Below are 20,497 nucleotides of genomic sequence, written 5' to 3'. Positions count from 1 at the left end.
AAAAGCCAAAGTTTCTATTTTTTAGAAAGTTTGAGATCAGTTAAATTCCGAAACAAAACTTGCATCCAAGCTTAGTAAAAAAAGACAGGAAACTCCTTAGATTGGCTCGCAACTCCACTTTACACGCCCCAGATGGTCTAGCGGTTGGAATTTGTGGCTTCCACCCACAAGTTCAGGGTTCGAAGGCCCGGTCTGGGAACATTTTCAACTCCTGTAATAAAATTTTTGCTGTAAAAAACATTGAGTCAAAAAGATGACAAGTATCTCATTAGTAATATAAGCCAAAATTTTGTGAATAAATTACTTTTGAAAAAGTTTGAGATTATTTCAACTCCGAAAAAAACTTGCATTGAAGATTATTTAAAAAGACAGAATATTCGTTAGATTGGCTCGCAACTCTAATGTACACCTCACAGATGGTCTAGTGGTTAGGATTTGTTGCTCTCTTCCATAAGGCCAGGGTTCAACTCCCGGTCTGGGAAGCTTTTCAACTCCTATATTAAGGCCTTTGTTGTAAAGTTATTGAGTCGAGACGAAGACAGTTTTCGCATTAGAGAAACAAGCCAAAATTTGAGAAATTATTTTTAAAGAAAATTTGAGATCAGTTCAATTCCCAAAAAAACTTGCATTGAAGCTAAGTAAAAAGACAGGAAACGAATAGATTGGCTCGCATCTCCACGTAACACGTCCCAGATGGTCTAGCGGTTAGGATTTGTGGCTCTCACGCACAAGGGCCGGGTTCAACTCCCGGTCTGGGAACCTTTTCAACTCCTATATCAAGGCCTTTCCTGTAAAACTATCGAGTTGAAAAGAAGACACTTTTACCATTAGAAAAATAAGCTAAAAATTTGAGAAAAAAATTTTATGCAAAATTTGAGACCAGTTCAATTCCGAAAAAAAATCTGCATGGAAGCTAAGTAAAAAGACAGGAAACTATTAGATTGGCTCGCATCTCCACTTTACACGTCCCAGATGGTCTAGCAGCCAGGATTTGTGGCTCGCACGCACAAGGTCCGGCTTCAACTCCCGGTCTGGGAACCTTTTCAACTCCTATAGCAAAGGCTTTCCTGTAAAATGATTGAGTCGAAAAGAAGACACGTTTTGCATTAGAAAACTATGCCCAAAATTTGAGAAACCATTTTTAAGAAAATTTGAGATCAATTCAATTAAAAAAAAACTTGCAGTGAAGCTGAGCAAAAAATACAGGAAATTCGTTTGATTGGCTCGCAACTCAAAGTTATACCTCCCAGATGGTCTAGCGTTTAGGATTTGTGGCTCTAATCCACAAGGCCCAGGTTGGATTACGGGTCTTTGAACCTTTTCAACTCCTATAATAAGGTCTTTGCTCTAAAGTTATTGAGTCAAAAAGAAGACAAGTATCTCATTAGTAATTTACGCCAAAATTTTTTGAATAAACTAGTTTTTAGAAAGTTTGAGATTAGTTCAATTCCAAAAAAAATTGCATTGAGGCTTAGTAAAAAAGACAGGAAAATGTTAGATTGGCTCGCAGCTCCACTGTATACGTCCCAGATGGAATAGAGGTAAGGTTGGGATTTGTGGCTCTAATCCACAAGGCCCAGGTTCAACCTGGTCTGGGAACACTTTCAGCTCCTATATTAAGGTCTTTCCTATAAAATTATTGAGTCGAAAAGAAGACACTTTTCGCATTAGAAAAATAGGCCAAAAATTTGAGAAAATAATTTTTAAAAGAATTTGAGATAAGTTCAATTCCGAAAAAAAATTGCATTTTGAAGCTTAGTAAAAACGACAGGAAACTGTTAGATTCGCATCTCAATATTACATGTCCCAGATGGTCTAGCGGTTAGGATTTGTGGCTCTCACGCACAAGGCCCGGGTTCAACCCCCGGTCTGGGAAGCTTTTCAACTCCTATATTAAGGCCTTTGCTGTAAAAGTATTGAGTCGAAAAGAAGACTTTTTCGTATGAGAGAAATAAGCCAAAATTTTGAGAAAATATTTTTTAAGAAAACTTGAGATCAGTTCAATTCCCAAAAAAACATGCATTGAAGCTTAGTAAAAAAGACAGGAAACTCGTAGATTGGCTTGCATCTCCACTTTACACGTCCCAGATGGTCTAGCGGTTAGGATTTGTGGCTCTCACCCACAAGTCCCGGGTTCGACTCCCGATCTGGGAACCTTTTCAACTCCTATAATAAGGTCTTTGCTGTAAAATTATTGAGTCCAAAAGAAGACAAATTTCTCATTAGAAGATTAAGCCAAATATGAGATTGTTATAAAAGAAAATTTGAGATCAGTTTAATTCCGAAAAAACTTGCATTGAAGCTGAGTAGAAAAGACAGAAAACTCCTTTAATTGGCTTGCAGCTCCACTTTACAACTCCCAGATTGTTTGTGATAGTTGTTAGGATTCGTGTCCACCCAGAAGGCCCGTGTTCGAGTCCCGGTCTGGGAAACTGTTCAACTCCTATAATAAGGTCTTTGCTGTAAAATTATTGAGTCGAAGACAAGTATCTCAAAAGTAATAAAAGCCAAAGTTTCTATTTTTTAGAAAGTTTGAGATCAGTTAAATTCCGAAACAAAACTTGCATCCAAGCTTAGTAAAAAAAGACAGGAAACTCCTTAGATTGGCTCGCAACTCCACTTTACACCCCCCAGATGGTCTAGCGGTTGGGATTTGTGGCTTCCACCCACAAGGTCAGGGTTCGAAGGCCCGGTCTGAGAACAATTTCAACTCATATAATAAAAATTTTGCTGTAAAAAACATTGAGTCAAAAAGAAGACAAGTATCTCATTAGTAATATAAGCCAAAATTTTGTGAATAAATTACTTTTGAAAAAGTTTGAGATTAATTCAACTCCGAAAAAACTTGCATTGAAGATTATTTAAAAAGACAGAATATTCGTTAGATTGGCTCGAAACTAATGTACACCTCCCAGATGGTCTAGTGGTTAGGATTTGTTGCTCTCTTCCATAAGGCCGGGGTTCAACTCCCGGTCTGGGAAGCTTTTCAACCCCTATATTAATGCCTTTGCTGTAAAGTTATTGAGTCGAGACGAAGACACTTTTCGCATTAGAGAAACAAGGCATAATTTTAGAAATTATTTTTAAAGATAACTTGAGATCAGTTCAATTCCCAAAAAAACTTGCATTGAAGCTAAGTAAAAAGACAGGAAATTATTAGATTGGCTCGCATCTCCACTTAACACATCCCAAATGGTCTAGCGGTTAGGATTTGTGGCTCTCACGAACAAGGTCCAGGTTCAACTCCCGGTCTGGGAACCTTTTCAACTCATATATCAAGGCCTTTCCTGTAAAATCATGGAGTCGAAAAGAATACACGTTTTGCATTGGAAAACTAAGCCCAAAATTTGAGTAATTATTTTTAAAGAAAATTTGAGATCAGTTCAACTCCAAAAAAACTTCCATTGAAGCTTATAAAAAATACAGAAAATATTCGTTAGATTGTCTCCCAACTCAAATGTACACCCTCCAGATGGCCTAGTGGTTAGGATTTGTTGCTCTCTTCCATAAGGCCCGGGTTCAACTCCTGGTCTGGGAAGCTTTTCAACTCCTATATTAAGGCCTTTGCTAAAAAGTTATTGAGTCGAGACAAAGACACTTTTCGCATTAGAGAAACAAGCCAAAATTTGAGAAGTTATTTTTTAGGAAAATTTGAGATGTTCAATTCCGAAAGAAAACTTGCATCGAAGCTTTGTAAAAAAAGACAGGAATTTCATTAGATTGGCTCGCAACTCCACTTTATACGTCCCAGACGGTCTAGAGGTTGGGATTTGTGGCTCTCAACCACAAGGCCCAAGTTCAACCTGGTCTGGGAACACTTTCAGCTCCTATATTAAGGTCTTTCCTATAAAATTATTGAGTCGAAAAGAAGACACTTTTCGCATTAGGCAAACATGCGAAAAATTTGAGAAAATAATTTTAAAGAAATTTGAGATGTTCAATTCCGAAAAAACTTGCATCGAAGCTTAGTAAAAAAAGACAGGAAACTCCTTAGATTGGCTCGCAACTCCACTTTACACGTCCCCGACGGTCTAGCGGTTAGGATTTTTGGCTTTCACCCAAAAGGCCCAGGTTCAACTCCCTGTCTGGAAACCCCTTCAGCTCCTATATTAAGGCCTTTCCTTTAAAATTATTGAGTCGAAAAGAAGACACTTTTCGCATTAGAAAGATAAGCCAAAAAATTTGAGAAATTAATTTTTAAAAGAATTTGAGATAAGTTCAATTCCGAAAAAACTTGCATTTTGAAGCTTAGTAAAAACGACAGGAAACTGTTAGATTCGCATCTCAATATTACAAGTCCCAGATGGTCTAGCGCTTAGGATTTGTCGCTATCACCCACAAGGCCTGTGTTCAACTTCCGGTCTAGGAACCTTCTCAACTCCTATATCAGGACCGTTCCTGTAAAATTATTGAGTAGAAAAGAAGACACTTTTCGCATTAGAAAAATGAGACAAAAATTTGAGAAGTTATTTTTTAAGAAAATTTGAGATGTTCAATTCCGAAAAAAACTTGAATCGAAGCTTAGTAAAAAAAGACAGGAAACTCCTTAGATTGGCTCGCAACTCAACTTTACACGTCCCTGACGGTCTAAAGGTTGGGATTTGTGGCGCTAACCCACAAGGCCCAGGTTCAACCTGGTCTGGGAACACTTTCAGCTCCTATACTAAGGTCTTTCCTATAAAATTATTGGGTCGAAAAGAAGACACTTTTCGCATTAGAAAAATATGCCAAAAAATTTGAGAAAATAATTTTAAAGAAAACTTGAGATGTTCAATTCCGAAAAAAATTGCATCGAAGCTTAGTAAAAAAAGACAGGAAACTCCTTAGATTGGCTTGCAACTCCACTTTCAACGTCCCCGACGGTCTAGCGGTTAGGATTTGTGGCTTTCACCCAAAAGGCCCAGGTTCAACTCCCTGCCTGGGAACCCTTTCAGCTCTTATATTAAGGCCTTTCCTTTAAAATTATTGAGTCGAAAAGAAGACACTTTTCGCATTAGAAAAATAAGCCAAAAATTTGAGAAAATAATTTTTAAAAGAATTTGAGATAAGTTCAATTCCGAAAAAAACTTGCATTTTGAAGCTTAGTAAAAACGACAGGAAACTGTTAGATTCGCATCTCAATATTACATGTCCCAGATGGTCTAGCGTTTAGGATTTGTCGCTATCACCCACAAGGCCTGTGTTCAACTTCCGGTCTAGGAACCTTCTCAACTCCTATATCAGGACCGTTCCTGTAAAATTATTGAGTAGAAAAGAAGACACTTTTCGCATTAGAAAAATGAGACAAAAATTTGAGAAGTTATTTTTTAAGAAAATTTGAGATGTTCAATTCCGAAAAAAACTTGCATCGAATCTTAGTAAAAAAAGACAGGAAACTCATTAGATTGGCTCGCAACTCAACTTTACACGTCCCTGACGGTCTAAAGGTTGGGATTTGTGGCGCTAACCCACAAGGCCCAGGTTCAACCTGGTCTGGGAACACTTTCAGCTCCTATACTAAGGTCTTTCCTATAAAATTATTGGGTCGAAAAGAAGACACTTTTCGCATTAAAAAAATAAGCCAAAAATTTGAGAAAATAATTTTTAAAAAAATTTGAGAAGTTCAATTCCGAAAAAAAGTACATCGAAGCTTAGTAAACAAGACAGGAAACTCATTAGATTGGCTCGCAACTCCACTTTACACGTCCCCGACGCTCTAAAGGTTGGGATTTGTGGCTCTAATCCACAAGGCCCAGGTTCAACCTGGTCTGGGAACACTTTCAGCTCCTATATTAAGGTCTTTCCTATAAAATTATTGAGTCGAAAAGAAGACACTTTTCGCATTAGAAAAATAAGCCAAAAATTTGAGAAAATAATTTTTAAAAGAATTTGAGATATGTTCAATTCCGAAAAAAAGTTGCATTTTGAAGCTTAGTAAAAACGACAGGAAACTGTTAGATTAGATTCGCATCTCAATATTACATGTCCCAGATGGTCTAGCGTTTAGGATTTGTCGCTATCACCCACAAGGCCTGTGTTCAACTTCCGGTCTAGGAACCTTCTCAACTCCTATATCAGGACCGTTCCTGTAAAATTATTGAGTAGAAAAGAAGACACTTTTCGCATTAGAAAATTGAGACAAAAATTTGAGAAGTTATTTTTAAAGAAAATTTGAGATGTTCAATTCCGAAAAAAACTTGCATCGAAGCTTAGTAAAAAAAGACAGGAAACTCATTAGATTGGCTCGCAACTCAACTTTACACGTCCCTGACGGTCTAAAGGTTGGGATTTGTGGCGCTAACCCACAAGGCCCAGGTTCAACCTGGTCTGGGAACACTTTCAGCTCCTATACTAAGGTCTTTCCTATAAAATTATTGGGTCGAAAAGAAGACACTTTTCGCATTAAAAAAATAAGCCAAAAATTTGAGAAAATAATTTTTAAAAAAATTTGAGAAGTTCAATTCCGAAAAAAAGTACATCGAAGCTTAGTAAACAAGACAGGAAACTCATTAGATTGGCTCGCAACTCAACTTTACACGTCCCTGACGGTCTAAAGGTTGGGATTTGTGGCGCTAACCCACAAGGCCCAGGTTCAACCTGGTCTGGGAACACTTTCAGCTCCTATACTAAGGTCTTTCCTATAAAATTATTGAGTCGAAAAGAAGACACTTTTCGCATTAGAAAAATAAGCCAAAAATTTGAGAAAATAATTTTTAAAAGAATTTGAGATAAGTTCAATTCCGAAAAAAAGTTGCATTTTGAAGCTTAGTAAAAACGACAGGAAACTGTTAGATTCGCATCTCAATATTACATGTCCCAGATGGTCTAGCGTTTAGGATTTGTCGCTATCACCCACAAGGCCTGTGTTCAACTTCCGGTCTAGGAACCTTCTCAACTCCTTTATCAGGACCGTTCCTGTAAAATTATTGAGTAGAAAAGAAGACACTTTTCGCATTAGAAAAATGAGACAAAAATTTGAGATGTTCAATTCCGAAAAAAACTTGCATCGAAGCTTAGTAAAAAAAGACAGGAAACTCATTAGATTGGCTCGCAACTCAACTTTACACGTCCCTGACGGTCTAAAGGTTGGGATTTGTGGCTCTAACCCACAAGGCCCAGGTTCAACCTGGTCTGGGAACACTTTCAGCTCCTATACTAAGGTCTTTCCTATAAAATTATTGGGTCGAAAAGAAGACACTTTTCGCATTAAAAAAATAAGCCAAAAATTTGAGAAAATAATTTTTAAAAAAATTTGAGAAGTTCAATTCCGAAAAAAAGTGCATCGAAGCTTAGTAAACAAGACAGGAAACTCATTAGATTGGCTCGCAACTCCACTTTACACGTCCCCGACGCTCTAAAGGTTGGGATTTGTGGCTCTAATCCACAAGGCCCAGGTTCAACCTGGTCTGGGAACACTTTCAGCTCCTATATTAAGGTCTTTCCTATAAAATTATTGAGTCGAAAAGAAGACACTTTTCGCATTAGAAAAATAGGCCAAAAATTTGAGAAAATAATTTTTAAAAGAATTTGAGATAAGTTCAATTCCGAAAAAAAATGCATTTTGAAGCTTAGTAAAAACGACAGGAAACTGTTAGATTCGCATCTCAATATTACATGTCCCAGATGGTCTAGCGGTTAGGATTTGTGGCTTTCACCCAAAAGGCCCAGGTTCAACTCCCTGTCTGGGAACCCTTTCAGCTCCTATATTAAGGCCTTTCCTTTAAAATTATTGAGTCCAAAAGAAGACACTTTTCGCATTAGAAAAATAAGCCAAAAATTTGAGAAAATAGTTTTCAAAAAGAATTTGAGATAAGTTCAATTCCGAAAAAAACTTGCATTTTGAAGCTTAGTAAAAACGACAGGAAACTGTTAGATTCGCATCTCAATATTACATGTCCCAGATGGTCTAGCGTTTAGGATTTGTCGCTATCACCCACAAGGCCTGTGTTCAACTTCCGGTCTAGGAACCTTCTCAACTCCTATATCAGGACCGTTCCTGTAAAATTATTGAGTAGAAAAGAAGACACTTTTCGCATTAGAAAAATGAGACAAAAATTTGAGAAGTTATTTTTTAAGAAAATTTGAGATGTTCAATTCCGAAAAAAACTTGCATCGAAGCTTAGTAAAAAAAGACAGGAAACTCATTAGATTGGCTCGCAACTCAACTTTACACGTCCCTGACGGTCTAAAGATTGGGATTTGTGGCTCTAACCCACAAGGCCCAGGTTCAACCTGGTCTGGGAACACTTTCAGCTCCTATACTAAGGTCTTTCCTATAAAATTATTGGGTCGAAAAGAAGACACTTTTCGCATTAAAAAATAAGCCGAAAATTTGAGAAAATAATTTTTTAAAAAAAATTGAGAAGTTCAATTCCGAAAAAAAGTGCATCGAAGCTTAGTAAACAAGACAGGAAACTCATTAGATTGGCTCGCAACTCCACTTTACACGTCCCCGACGCCCTAAAGGTTGGGATTTGTGGCTTTCACCCAAAAGGCCCAGGTTCAACTCCCTGTCTGGGAACCCTTTCAGCTCCTATATTGAGGCCTTTCCTTTAAAATTATTGAGTCGAAAAGAAGACACTTTTCGAATTAGAAAGATAAGCCAAAAAATTTGAGAAATTAATTTTTAAAAGAATTTGAGATAAGTTCAATTCCGAAAAAAAAACTTGCATTTTGAAGCTTAGTAAAAACGACAGGAAACTGTTAGATTCGCATCTCAATATTACATTTCCGAGATGGTCTAGCGTTTAGGATTTGTCGCTATCACCCACAAGGCCTGTGTTCAACTTCCGGTCTAGGAACCTTCTCAACTCCTATATCAGGACCGTTCCTGTAAAATTATTGAGTAGAAAAGAAGACACTTTTCGCATTAGAAAAATGAGACAAAAATTTGAGAAGTTATTTTTTATGAAAATTTGAGATGTTCAATTCCGAAAAAAACTTGCATCGAAGCTTAGTAAAAAAAAGACAGGAAACTCATTAGATTGGCTCGCAACTCAACTTTACACGTCCCTGACGGTCTAAAGATTGGGATTTGTGGCTCTAACCCACAAGGCCCAGGTTCAACCTGGTCTGGGAACACTTTCAGCTCCTATACTAAGGTCTTTCCTATAAAATTATTGGGTCGAAAAGAAGACACTTTTCGCATTAAAAAATAAGCCGAAAATTTGAGAAAATAATTTTTAAAAAAAATTTGAGAAGTTCAATTCCGAAAAAAAGTGCATCGAAGCTTAGTAAACAAGACAGGAAACTCATTAGATTGGCTCGCAACTCCACTTTACACGTCCCCGACGCTCTAAAGGTTGGGATTTGTGGCTTTCACCCAAAAGGCCCAGGTTCAACTCCCTGTCTGGGAACCCTTTCAGCTCCTATATTGAGGCCTTTCCTTTAAAATTATTGAGTCGAAAAGAAGACACTTTTCGAATTAGAAAGATAAGCCAAAAAATTTGAGAAATTAATTTTTAAAAGAATTTGAGATAAGTTCAATTCCGAAAAAAAAACTTGCATTTTGAAGCTTAGTAAAAACGACAGGAAACTCTTACATTCGTTCCTCAATATTACATTTCCGAGATGGTCTAGCGTTTAGGATTTGTCGCTATCACCCACAAGGCCTGTGTTCAACTTCCGGTCTAGGAACCTTCTCAACTCCTATATCAGGACCGTTCCTGTAAAATTATTGAGTAGAAAAGAAGACACTTTTCGCATTAGAAAAATGAGACAAAAATTTGAGAAGTTATTTTTTAAGAAAAGTCGAGATGTTCAATTCCGAAAAAAACTTGCATCGAAGCTTAGTAAAAAAAAGACAGGAAACTCATTAGATTGGCTCGCAACTCAACTTTACACGTCCCTGACGGTCTAAAGGTTAGGATTTGTGGCTCTAACCCACAAGACCCAGGTTCAACCTGGTCTGGGAACACTTTCAGCTCCTATACTAGGGTCTTTCCTATAAAATTATTGGGTCGAAAAGAAGACACTTTTCGCATTAAAAAAATAAGCCAAAAATTTGAGAAAATAATTCTAAAAAAAATTGAGAAGTTCAATTCCGAAAAAAAGTGCATCGAAGCTTAGTAAACAAGACAGGAAACTCATTAGATTGGCTCGCAACTCCACTTTACACGTCCCCGACGCTCTAAAGGTTGGGATTTGTGGCTTTCACCCAAAAGGCTCAGGTTCAACTCCCTGTCTGGGAACCCTTTCAGCTCCTATATTAAGGCCTTTCCTTTAAAATTATTGAGTCGAAAAGAAGACACTTTTCGAATTAGAAAGATAAGCCAAAAAATTTGAGAAAATAATTTTTAAAAGAATTTGAGATAAGTTCAATTCCGAAAAAAACTTGCATTTTGAAGCTTAGTAAAAACGACAGGAAACTGTTAGATTCGCATCTCAATATTACATTTCCGAGATGGTCTAGCGGTTAGGATTTGTGGCTTTCTCCCGCAAGTCCCGGGTTCAACTCCCGGTCTGGGAACCTTTTTAACACTTATATTAGGGCCTTTCCAGTAAAATTAGTGAGGCGAAAAGAAGACACGTTTCGCATTAGAAAAATAAGCCAAAAATTTGAGAAATTTTTTAAAAGAAAATTTGAGATCAGTTCAATTCCGAAAAAAAGTGCATCGAAGCTTAGTAAACAAGACAGGAAACTCATTAGATTGGCTCGCAACTCCACTTTACACGTCCCCGACGCTCTAAAGGTTGGGATTTGTGGCTTTCACCCAAAAGGCCCAGGTTCAACTCCCTGTCTGGGAACCCTTTCAGCTCCTATATTGAGGCCTTTCCTTTAAAATTATTGAGTCAAAAAGAAGACACTTTTCATATTAGAAAGATAAGCCAAAAAATTTGAGAAATTAATTTTTAAAAGAATTTGAGATAAGTTCAATTCCGAAAAAAAAACTTGCATTTTGAAGCTTAGTAAAAACGACAGGAAACTCTTAGATTCGTTCCTCAATATTACATTTCCGAGATGGTCTAGCGTTTAGGATTTGTCGCTATCACCCACAAGGCCTGTGTTCAACTTCCGGTCTAGGAACCTTCTCAACTCCTATATCAGGACCGTTCCTGTAAAATTATTGAGTAGAAAAGAAGACACTTTTCGCATTAGAAAAATGAGACAAAAATTTGAGAAGTTATTTTTTAAGAAAAGTCGAGATGTTCAATTCCGAAAAAAACTTGCATCGAAGCTTAGTAAAAAAAAGACAGGAAACTCATTAGATTGGCTCGCAACTCAACTTTACACGTCCCTGACGGTCTAAAGGTTAGGATTTGTGGCTCTAACCCACAAGACCCAGGTTCAACCTGGTCTGGGAACACTTTCAGCTCCTATACTAGGGTCTTTCCTATAAAATTATTGGGTCGAAAAGAAGACACTTTTCGCATTAAAAAAATAAGCCAAAAATTTGAGAAAATAATTCTAAAAAAAATTGAGAAGTTCAATTCCGAAAAAAAGTGCATCGAAGCTTAGTAAACAAGACAGGAAACTCATTAGATTGGCTCGCAACTCCACTTTACACGTCCCCGACGCTCTAAAGGTTGGGATTTGTGGCTTTCACCCAAAAGGCTCAGGTTCAACTCCCTGTCTGGGAACCCTTTCAGCTCCTATATTAAGGCCTTTCCTTTAAAATTATTGAGTCGAAAAGAAGACACTTTTCGAATTAGAAAGATAAGCCAAAAAATTTGAGAAAATAATTTTTAAAAGAATTTGAGATAAGTTCAATTCCGAAAAAAACTTGCATTTTGAAGCTTAGTAAAAACGACAGGAAACTGTTAGATTCGCATCTCAATATTACATTTCCGAGATGGTCTAGCGTTTAGGATTTGTCGCTATCACCCACAAGGCCTGTGTTCAACTTCCGGTCTAGGAACCTTCTCAATTCCTATATCAGGACCGTTCCTGTAAAATTATTGAGTAGAAAAGAAGACACTTTTCGCATTAGAAAAATGAGACAAAAATTTGAGAAGTTATTTTTTAAGAAAAGTTGAGATGTTCAATTCCGAAAAAAACTTGCATCGAAGCTTAGTAAAAAAAGACAGGAAACTCATTAGATTGGCTCGCAACTCAACTTTACACGTCCCTGACGGTCTAAAGGTTAGGATTTGTGGCTCTAACCCACAAGACCCAGGTTCAACCTGGTCTCGGAACACTTTCAGCTCCTATACTAGGGTCTTTCCTATAAAATTATTGGGTCGAAAAGAAGACACTTTTCGCATTAAAAAAAATAAGCCAAAAATTTGAGAAAATAATTCTAAAAAAAATTGAGAAGTTCAATTCCGAAAAAAAGTGCATCGAAGCTTAGTAAAAGAGACAGGAAACTCATTAGATTGGCTCGCAACTCCACTTTACACGTCCCCGACGCTCTAAAGGTTGGGATTTGTGGCTCTAATCCACAAGGCCCAGGTTCAACCTGGTCTGGGAACACTTTCAGCTCCTATACTAGGGTCTTTCCTATAAAATTATTGGATCGAAAAGAAGACACTTTTCGCATTAAAAAAATAAGCCAAAAATTTGAGAAAATAATTCTATAAAAAATTGAGAAGTTCAATTTCGATAAAAACTTGCATCGAAGCTTAGTAAACAAGACAGGAAACTCAATAGATTGGCTCGCAACTCCACTTTACACGTCCCCGACGCTCTAAAGGTTGGGATTTGTGGCTCTAATCCACAAGGCCCAGGTTCAACCTGGTCTGGGAACACTTTCAGCTCCTATATTAATGTCTTTCCTATAAAATTATTGAGTCGAAAAGAAGACACTTCGCATTAGAAAAATAAGCCAAAAATTTGAGAAAATAATTTTTAAAAGAATTTGAGATAAGTTCAATTCCGAAAAAAACATGCATTTTGAAGCTTAGTAAAAACGACAGGAAACTGTTAGATTCGCATCTCAAAATTACATGTCCCAGATGGTCTAGCGGTTAGGATTTGTGGCTTTCACCCAAAAGGCCCAGGTTCAACTCCCTGTCTGGGAACCCTTTCAACTCCTATATTAAGGCCTTTCCTTTAAAATTATTGAGTCGAAAAGAAGACACTTTTCGAATTAGAAAGATAAGCCAAAAAATTTGAGAAATTAATTTTTAAAAGAATTTGAGATAAGTTCAATTCCGAAAAAAAACTTGCATTTTGAAGCTTAGTAAAAACGACAGGAAACTGTTAGATTCGCATCTCAATATTACATTTCCGAGATGGTCTAGCGTTTAGGATTTGTCGCTATCACCCACAAGGCCTGTGTTCAACTTCCGGTCTAGGAACCTTCTCAACTCCTATATCAGGACCGTTCCTGTAAAATTATTGAGTAGAAAAGAAGACACTTTTCGCATTAGAAAAATGAGACAAAAATTTGAGAAGTTATTTTTTATGAAAAGTTGAGATGTTCAATTCCGAAAGAACTTGCATCGAAGCTTAGTAAAAAAAGACAGGAAACTCATTAGATTGGCTCGCAACTCAACTTAACACGTCCCTGACGGTCTAAAGGTTGGGATTTGTGGCTCTAACCCACAAGGCCCAGGTTCAACCTGGTCTGGGAACACTTTCAGCTCCTATACTAGGGTCTTTCCTATAAAATTATTGGGTCGAAAAGAAGACACTTTTCGCATTAAAAAATTAAGCCAAAAATTTGAGAAAATGATAAAAAAAAATTGAGAAGTTCAATTCCGAAAAAAAGTGCATCGAAGCTTAGTAAACAAGACAGGAAACTCATTAGATTGGCTCGCAACTCCACTTTACACGTCCCCGACGCTCTAAAGGTTGGGATTTGTGGCTCTAATCCACAAGGCCCAGGTTCAACCTGGTCTGGGAAAACTTTCAGCTCCTATATTAAGGTCTTTCCTATAAATTTATTGAGTCGAAAAGAAAACACTTTTCGCATTAGAAAAATAAGCCAAAAACTTGAGAAAATAATTTTTTTAAAAAATTGAGAAGTTCAATTCCGAAAAAAAAGTGCATCGAAGCTTAGTAAACAAGACAGGAAACTCAGTAGATTGGCTCGCAACTCCACTTTACACGTCCCCGACGCTCTAAAGGTTGAGATTTGTGGCTCTAATCCACAAGGCCCAGGTTCAACCTGGTCTGGGAACCCTTTCAGCTCCTATATTAAGGCCTTTCCTTTAAATTTATTGAGTCGAAAAGAAGACAATTTTCGCATTAGAAAAATAAGCCACAAATTTGAAAAACTAATTTTTAAGAAAAATTGAGATCACTTCAATTCCGGAAAAACTTGCATTTTGCAGCTTAGTAAAAACGACAGGGAAGTATTAGATTGGCTCGCAACCTTCTCAACTCCGATATCAAGACCTCACCTGTAAAATTATTGAGTCGAAAAGAACACACTTTTCCCATTAGAAAAATTAGCCAAAAATTTGAGAAGTTATTTTTAAAGAAAATTTAAGATGTCCAATTCCAAAAAAAACTTGCATCGAAGCTTAGTAAAAAAAGACAGGAAACTCCTTAGATTGGCTCGCAACTCAACTTTACACGTCCTAGACGGTCTAGCGGTTAAGCTTTGTGGCTCTTACCCATAAGGCCCAGGTTCAACTCGCGGTCTGGGAACCTTTTCAACTCCTATATTAAGGGCTCTCCTGTAAAGTAATTGAGTCGAAAAGAAGACACTTTTCGTTTTAGAAAAATCAGCCAAAATTTTGAGACATTATTTTTAAAGAAAATTTGAGATCAGTTCAATTCCCAAAAAAACTTGCATTGAAGCTTAGTAAAAAAGACAGGAAACTCGTAGAATGTCTCACATCTCCACTTTACATGTCCTAATTGGTCTAGCGGTTAGGATTTGTGGCTTTCACCCACAATACCCGGGTTCAACTCCCGGTCTGGAAAGCTTTTCAACTCCTATATTAAGGCCTTTGCTGTAAAGTTATTGAGTCGAAAAGAAGACTTCTTCGTATTAGCAAAATAGGCCAGAAGCTTGAGACATTATTTTTTAAGAAAATTTGAGATCAGTTCAATTCCCAAAAAAACTTGCATTGAAGCTTAAACAAGACAGGAAACTATTAGATTGGCTCGCATCTCCACTTTACACGTCCCAGATGGTCTAGCGGTTAGGATTTCTGGCTCTCACTCCCATGGCCCTCACTCAAATCCCGGTCCAGGAACCTTCTCAACTCCTATATCAATGCCTTTCCTGTAAAATTATTGAGTCGAAAAGAACACACTTTTCCCATTAGAAAAATGATCCAAAAATTTGAGAAGTTATTTTTTAAGAAAATTTGAGATGTTCAATTCCGAAAAAAAACTTGCATCGCAGCTTAGTGAAAAAGACAGCAAAATCCTTAGATATGCTCACAACTCCAAGTCACACGCCCTAGACGGTCTAGCGGTTAAGAATTGTGGCTCTCACCCACAAGGCCCAGGTTCATTTCCCGGTCTGGGAACCTTTTCAACTCCTATATAAAGGCCTTTCCTGTAAAGTTATTGAGTCGAAAAGAAGACACTTTTCGTATTAGAAAAATAAGCCAAAAATTTGAGAAATTATTTTTTGCGAAAATTTGAGATCAGTTCAATTCCGAAAAAAAATTGCATTGAAGCTCAGTAAAAAAGACAGGAAACTATTAGATTGGCTCGCATCTCCACTTCACACGTCCCAGACGGTCTAGCGGATAGGATTTGTGGCTTTCACCCACAAGGCCCGGGTTCAACCCCCGGTCTGGGGAAAATTTTCAACTCATATATTAAGGCCTCTGCGGTAAAATTATGGAGTCGAAGACTTCTTCGTATTAGAAAAATAAGCCAAAAGTTTGAGACATTATTTTTTAAGAAAATTTGAGATCAGTTCAATTCCCAAAAAACTTGCACTGAAGCTTAGTAAAAAAAGATAGGAAACTATTAGATTGGCTCGCATCTCCACTGCACACGTCCCAGACGGTCTAGCGGATAGGATTTGTGGCTCTCACCCACAAGGCCCGGGTTCAACTCCCGGGCTGGGAACTTTTTCAACTCCTATTTTAAGGCCTTTGCTGTAAAAGTATTGAGTCGAAAAGAAGACTTTTTCCTATTAGAAAAATCAGCCAAAAATTTGAGAAATTATTTTTTGCGAAATTTTGAGATCAGTTCAATTCCGAAAAAAAATTTGCACTGAAGCTTAGCAAAAAAAGATAGGAAACTCTTAGATTGGCTCGCATCTCCACTTTACACGTCCCAGATGGTCTAGCGGTTAGGATTAGTGGCTTTCACCCACAAGGCCCGGATTCAACTCCCGGTCTGGGAAGCTTTTCAACTCCTATATTAAGGCCTTTGTAGTAAAATTATTGAGTCGAAAAGAAGACTCTTTTCGTATTAGAAAAATCAGCCAAAAGTTTGAGATATTAGTTTTTAAGAAAATTTGAGATCAGTTCAATTCCGAAAAAACTTGCATTGAAGCTTAGTAAAAAACATGAAGCTCTTAGATTGGCTTGCATCTCCAATTTTCACGTCCCAGATGGTCTAGCGGTTAGGATTTGTGGCTCTCATCCACAAGGCTTGGGTTCATCTCCCGGTCTGGGAAGCTTTTCAACTCCTATATCAATGCCTTTCCTGTAAAATTATTGAGTCGAAAAGAACACACTTTTCCCATTAGAAAAATGATCCAAAAATTTGAGAAGTTATTTTTTAAGAAAATTTGAGATGTTCAATTCCGAAAAAAAACTTGCATCGCAGCTTAGTGAAAAAGACAGCAAAATCCTTAGATTGGCTCACAACTCCAAGTCACACGCCCTAGACGGTCTAGCGGCTAAGAATTGTGGCTCTCACCCACAAGGCCCAGGTTCATTTCCCGGTCTGGGAACCTTTTCAACTCCTATATAAAGGCCTTTCCTGTAAAGTTATTGAGTCGAAAAGAAGACACTTTTCGTATTAGAAAAATAAGCCAAAAATTTGAGAAATTATTTTTTGCGAAAATTTGAGATCAGTTCAATTCCGAAAAAAAATTGCATTGAAGCTTAGTAAAAAAGACAGGAAACTCTTAGATTGGCTCGCATCTCCACTTCACACGTCCCAGACGGTCTAGCGGATAGGATTTGTGGCTTTCACCCACAAGGCCCGGGTTCAACCCCCGGTCTGGGGAAGATTTTCAACTCATATATTAAGGCCTCTGCGGTAAAATTATGGAGTCGAAGACTTCTTCGTATTAGAAAAATAAGCCAAAAGTTTGAGACATTATTTTTTAAGAAAATTTGAGATCAGTTCAATTCCCAAAAAACTTGCACTGAAGCTTAGTAAAAAAAGATAGGAAACTATTAGATTGGCTCGCATCTCCACTTCACACGTCCCAGACGGTCTAGCGGATAGGATTTGTGGCTCTCACCCACAAGGCCCGGGTTCAACTCCCGGGCTGGGAACTTTTTCAACTCCTATTTTAAGGCCTTTGCTGTAAAAGTATTGAGTCGAAAAGAAGACTTTTTCGTATTAGAAAAATAAGCCAAAAATTTGAGAAATTATTTTTTGCGAAATTTTGAGATCAGTTCAATTCCGAAAAAAATTTGCACTGAAGCTTAGTAAAAAAAGATAGGAAACAAAGACAATTTTCGCATTAGAGAAATAAGCCTAAATTTGAGAAAATATTTTTTAAGAAAATTTTCGATCAGTTCAGTTAAAAAAAATCGCATTGAAGCTTTGTGAAAAAGACAGGAAACTCGTTAGATTGGCTCGCAACTCATCTTTACACGTCCTAGACGGTCTAGCGCTTAAGATTTGTGGCTCTCACCCACAAGGCCCAGGTTCAACTCCCGGTCTGGGAAGCTTCTCAACTTCTATATTAAGGCCTCTGCTGTAAAATTATTGAGTCGAAAAGAAGACTTCTTCGTATAAGAAAAATAAGCCAAAAGTTTGAGATAATAGTTTTTAAGAAAAATTGAGATCAGTTCAATTCCGAAAAAACTTGCATTGAAGCTTAGTAAAAAAGACAGGAAACTCTTAGATTGGCTCGCATCTCCACTTTACACGTCCCAGATGGTCTAGCGGTTAGGATTAGTGGCTGTCACCCACAAGGCCCGGATTCAACTCCCGGTCTGGGAAGCTTTTCAACTCCTATATTAAGGCCTTTGTAGTAAAATTATTGAGTCGAAAAGAAGACTCTTTTCGTATTAGAAAAAGTTTTAGATCAGCCAAAAGTTTGAGATATTAGTTTTTAAGAAAATTTGAGATCAGTTCAATTCCGAAAAAACTTGCATTGAAGCTTAGTAAAAAAACATGAAGCTCTTAGATTGGCTTGCATCTCCAATTTTCACGTCCCAGATGGTCTAGCGGTTAGGATTTGTGGCTCTCACCCACAAGGCTCGGGTTCATCTCCCGGTCTGGGAAACTTTTCAACTCCTATATTGAGGGCTTTGCTGTTAAATTATTGAGTCGAAACAAAGACAATTTTCGCATTAGAGAAATAAGCCTAAATTTGAGAAAATATTTTTTAAGAAAATTTTCGATCAGTTCAGTTAAAAAAAATCGCATTGAAGCTTTGTGAAAAAGACAGGAAACTCGTTAGATTGGCTCGCAACTCATCTTTACACGTCCTAGACGGTCTAGCGCTTAAGATTTGTGGCTCTCACCCACAAGGCCCAGGTTCAACTCCCGGTCTGGGAAGCTTCTCAACTTCTATATTAAGGCCTCTGCTGTAAAATTATTGAGTCGAAAAGAAGACTTCTTCGTATAAGAAAAATAAGCCAAAAGTTTGAGATAATAGTTTTTAAGAAAAATTGAGATCAGTTCAATTCCGAAAAAACTTGCATTGAAGCTTAGTAAAAAAGACAGGAAACTCTTAGATTGGTTCGGATCTCCACATTACACGTCCCATATGGGCTAGAGGTTAGGATTTGTGGCTTTCACCCACAAGGCCCGGGTTCAACTCCCGGTCTGGGAAGCTTTTCAACTCCTATATTAAGGCCTTTGCAGTAAAATTATTGAGTCGAAAAGAAGACTCTTTTCGTATTAGAAAAATCAGCCAAAAGTTTGAGAAAAAATTTTTAACGAAAATTTGCGATCAGTTCAGTTAAAAAAAATCGCATTGAAGCTTTGTGAAAAAGACAGGAAACTCGTTAGATTGGCTCGCAACTCATCTTTACACGTCCTAGACGGTCTAGCGCTTAAGATTTGTGGCTCTCACCCACAAGGCCCAGGTTCAACTCCCGGTCTGGGAAGCTTCTCAACTTCTATATTAAGGCCTCTGCTGTAAAATTATTGAGTCGAAAAGAAGACTTCTTCGTATAAGAAAAATAAGCCAAAAGTTTGAGATAATAGTTTTTAAGAAAAATTGAGATCAGTTCAATTCCGAAAAAACTTGCATTGAAGCTTAGTAAAAAAGACATGAAACTATTAGATTGTCTCACATTTCCACTTTACATGTCCGAAATGGCTTAGCGGTTAGGATTTGTGGCTTGCACCCACAATGCCCGGGTTCAACTCCCGGTCAGGGAACCTTTTCAACTCCTATATTAAGGCCTTTGCTGTAAAAGTATTGAGTCGAAAAGAAGACTTTTTCGTATAAGAGAAATAAGCCAAAATATTGAGAAAACATTTTTCAAGAAAATTTGAGATCAGTTCAATTCCCAAAAAAACTTGCATTGAAGCTCAGTAAAAAAGACAGGAAACTCTTAGATTGGCTCGCATCTCCACTTTACACGTCCCAGATGGTCCAGCGGTTAGGATTTGTGGCTCTCACCCACAAGGCCCGGGTTCAACTCCCGGTCTGGGAACCTTTTCAACTCCTATATTAAGGCCTTTGCTGTAAAAGTATTGAGTCGAAAAGAAGACTTTTTCGTATAAGAGAAATAAGCCAAAATATTGAGAAAACATTTTTAAAGAAAATTTGAGATCAGTTCAATTCCCAAAAAAACTTGCATTGAAGCTCAGTAAAAAAGACAGGAAACTCTTAGATTGGCTCGCATCTCCACTTTACACGTCCCAGATGGTCTAGCGGTTAGGATTTGTGGCTCTCAACCACAAAGCCCGGGTTCAACTCCCGGTCTGGGATCCTTTTCAACTCCTATATTTAGGCCTTTGCTGTAAAAGTATTGAGTCGAAAAGAAGACTTTTTCGTATAAGAGAAATAAGCCAAAATATTGAGAAAACATTTTTAAAGAAAATTTGAGATCAGTTCAATTCCCAAAAAAACTTGCATTGAAGCTCAGTAAAAAAGACAGGAAACTGTTAGATTGGCTCGCACCTCCACTTTACACGTCACAGATGGTCTAGCGGTTAGGATTTGTGGCTCTCACCCACAAGGCCCGGGTTCAACTCCCGGTCTGGGAACCTTTTCAACTCCTATATTAAGGCCTTTGCTGTAAAAGTATTGAGTCGAAAAGAAGACTTTTTCGTATAAGAGAAATCAGCCAAAATATTGAGAAAACATTTTTAAAGAAAATTTGAGATCAGTTCAATTTCCAAAAAACTTGCATTGAAGCTCAGTAAAAAAGACAGGAAACTCTTAGATTGGCTCGCATCTCCACTTCACACGTCCCAGATGGTCTAGCGGTTAGGATTTGTGGCTCTCACCCACAAGGCCCGGGTTCAATTCCCGGTCTGTAAACCTTTTCAACTCCTATATTAAGGCCTTTG

The 20,497-nt window shown here is 37.7% G+C and overlaps 1 protein-coding gene and 15 non-coding genes across 16 annotated transcripts in view; 15 read left to right on the top strand and 1 right to left on the bottom strand.

Moving 5' to 3' along the window:
• Positions 1-20,497, bottom strand: part of LOC142343266 (protein unc-45 homolog A-like) — a 224,714-nt gene that overhangs the window by 12,674 nt on the left and 191,543 nt on the right. The gene's annotated exons all lie outside the window — the stretch shown is intronic.
• Positions 688-759, top strand: Trnae-cuc (transfer RNA glutamic acid (anticodon CUC)). The gene has a single exon. It is a non-coding gene; the product is annotated as a tRNA-Glu (tRNA).
• On the top strand, positions 1,805-1,876 carry Trnae-cuc (transfer RNA glutamic acid (anticodon CUC)). Its single transcript has one exon. It is a non-coding gene; the product is annotated as a tRNA-Glu (tRNA).
• Trnae-cuc (transfer RNA glutamic acid (anticodon CUC)) lies at positions 2,083-2,154 on the top strand. Its single transcript has one exon. It is a non-coding gene; the product is annotated as a tRNA-Glu (tRNA).
• Positions 15,556-15,628, top strand: Trnae-uuc (transfer RNA glutamic acid (anticodon UUC)). The gene has a single exon. It is a non-coding gene; the product is annotated as a tRNA-Glu (tRNA).
• Trnae-cuc (transfer RNA glutamic acid (anticodon CUC)) lies at positions 15,830-15,901 on the top strand. Its single transcript has one exon. It is a non-coding gene; the product is annotated as a tRNA-Glu (tRNA).
• Positions 16,110-16,181, top strand: Trnae-uuc (transfer RNA glutamic acid (anticodon UUC)). The gene has a single exon. It is a non-coding gene; the product is annotated as a tRNA-Glu (tRNA).
• Trnae-cuc (transfer RNA glutamic acid (anticodon CUC)) lies at positions 16,386-16,457 on the top strand. The gene has a single exon. It is a non-coding gene; the product is annotated as a tRNA-Glu (tRNA).
• Trnae-uuc (transfer RNA glutamic acid (anticodon UUC)) lies at positions 16,944-17,016 on the top strand. Its single transcript has one exon. It is a non-coding gene; the product is annotated as a tRNA-Glu (tRNA).
• Positions 17,218-17,289, top strand: Trnae-cuc (transfer RNA glutamic acid (anticodon CUC)). Its single transcript has one exon. It is a non-coding gene; the product is annotated as a tRNA-Glu (tRNA).
• On the top strand, positions 17,894-17,965 carry Trnad-guc (transfer RNA aspartic acid (anticodon GUC)). The gene has a single exon. It is a non-coding gene; the product is annotated as a tRNA-Asp (tRNA).
• Positions 18,179-18,250, top strand: Trnae-cuc (transfer RNA glutamic acid (anticodon CUC)). Its single transcript has one exon. It is a non-coding gene; the product is annotated as a tRNA-Glu (tRNA).
• Positions 19,564-19,635, top strand: Trnae-cuc (transfer RNA glutamic acid (anticodon CUC)). Its single transcript has one exon. It is a non-coding gene; the product is annotated as a tRNA-Glu (tRNA).
• Positions 19,842-19,913, top strand: Trnae-cuc (transfer RNA glutamic acid (anticodon CUC)). Its single transcript has one exon. It is a non-coding gene; the product is annotated as a tRNA-Glu (tRNA).
• Positions 20,120-20,191, top strand: Trnae-cuc (transfer RNA glutamic acid (anticodon CUC)). The gene has a single exon. It is a non-coding gene; the product is annotated as a tRNA-Glu (tRNA).
• Positions 20,397-20,468, top strand: Trnae-cuc (transfer RNA glutamic acid (anticodon CUC)). Its single transcript has one exon. It is a non-coding gene; the product is annotated as a tRNA-Glu (tRNA).

This window comes from Convolutriloba macropyga, chromosome 7 (assembly GCF_964194025.1).
Source record: "Convolutriloba macropyga chromosome 7, txConMacr16.3, whole genome shotgun sequence".
In the NCBI taxonomy this organism is placed as follows: domain Eukaryota; kingdom Metazoa; phylum Xenacoelomorpha; order Acoela; family Convolutidae; genus Convolutriloba; species Convolutriloba macropyga.
Note: the sequence above shows the minus strand (reverse complement) of the source record. Positions and strands in the feature narration are given on the sequence as shown.